The following is a 1,086-nucleotide window of genomic DNA, read 5'->3' as shown; positions in this document are numbered from 1 at the left end:
TACATTACTCCCTTCCCTTCGTTTCATTTTAGTTGATTTTTATTTTGAAAATAAATATTTCATTTTATTTGTTTATTTTAGTAAATTAAAAGATTTTTTTTCTTATATTATCCTTAATATTAAATAACTACGTAAAGTAATAAGAATAATAGTTGAAGTAGTCAATAATTTGTCAACATATATACAAGTTCGAGTTAAAGTTATTGCATTCAGTCGAACCATTTGTTAAATATTTTGTGATGGTTTGAAAAAAATCAATATTTAAAGTTTTATGGGCAAAATTCATGCATTATTTCTTGAACGTCCAAACTTCAAACTGAGAAGATCTAAGTTAAACAAAAATGACTAAACTTGGGCACATATAGCTCAAGTTTAGGTAAAAATAACCGAAGTCTAATCAATTTTACCTGAACTTTCGATAAAAATGATTGAATTTCAGGTATATCTAACTGAAGCTCAGGCAAGAAAATTGTTAAATTGAGACAAAAATGGCCAAACTTCAGCCATATGTGCTTGAACTTTATCCATATAAAATTTTAGACATTTTGTATGAAGTTAAACCAACTTGCAAAACAATTTTGAAAACAGATATAAATTAAATAACGATGTCAAAATTCAATACTCATATGGACTTTTTCCCATCTATGTATTCGATTTTTGTAGTAAATAACATGTGATGGTAAATTAAACCTTTTACCATTTTATGTAACGTCTCATGTCATGTACCTATTAAATTAGTGTATAAATGTTATATGTGAGTAAAGTTTTCACTATTTATTCCAAAGTATTAATTGTCACATGGTTTACACTATCACAATAAAGAAAAAAAAAGTAAGAAAAGATAAAAAGAATTAGTGGTAAAGGAGCTAAAAAAGATGTAGATATAAGAAATGAAAGATAACAAAAAGAAAAGGACAAGATGAAAAGAAGAAAAGGATGTTACCATATTCCCTTTTTATGCTCATTATGTGAATACCTTTTCCTTTAATTTTATCACTATCTTTACTACTATAGTCTATATAGTACTTCATTCAAAATTCTTTACTAGTTCCAATATCCTCCCACCTTCCTATCAGAGGCCCCCCA

The sequence above is a fragment of the Solanum verrucosum genome, unplaced genomic scaffold, assembly GCF_900185275.1.
Source record: "Solanum verrucosum unplaced genomic scaffold, falcon-dt-bn FXZP01000086.1, whole genome shotgun sequence".
Lineage (NCBI taxonomy): Eukaryota > Viridiplantae > Streptophyta > Magnoliopsida > Solanales > Solanaceae > Solanum > Solanum verrucosum.
Note: the sequence above shows the minus strand (reverse complement) of the source record.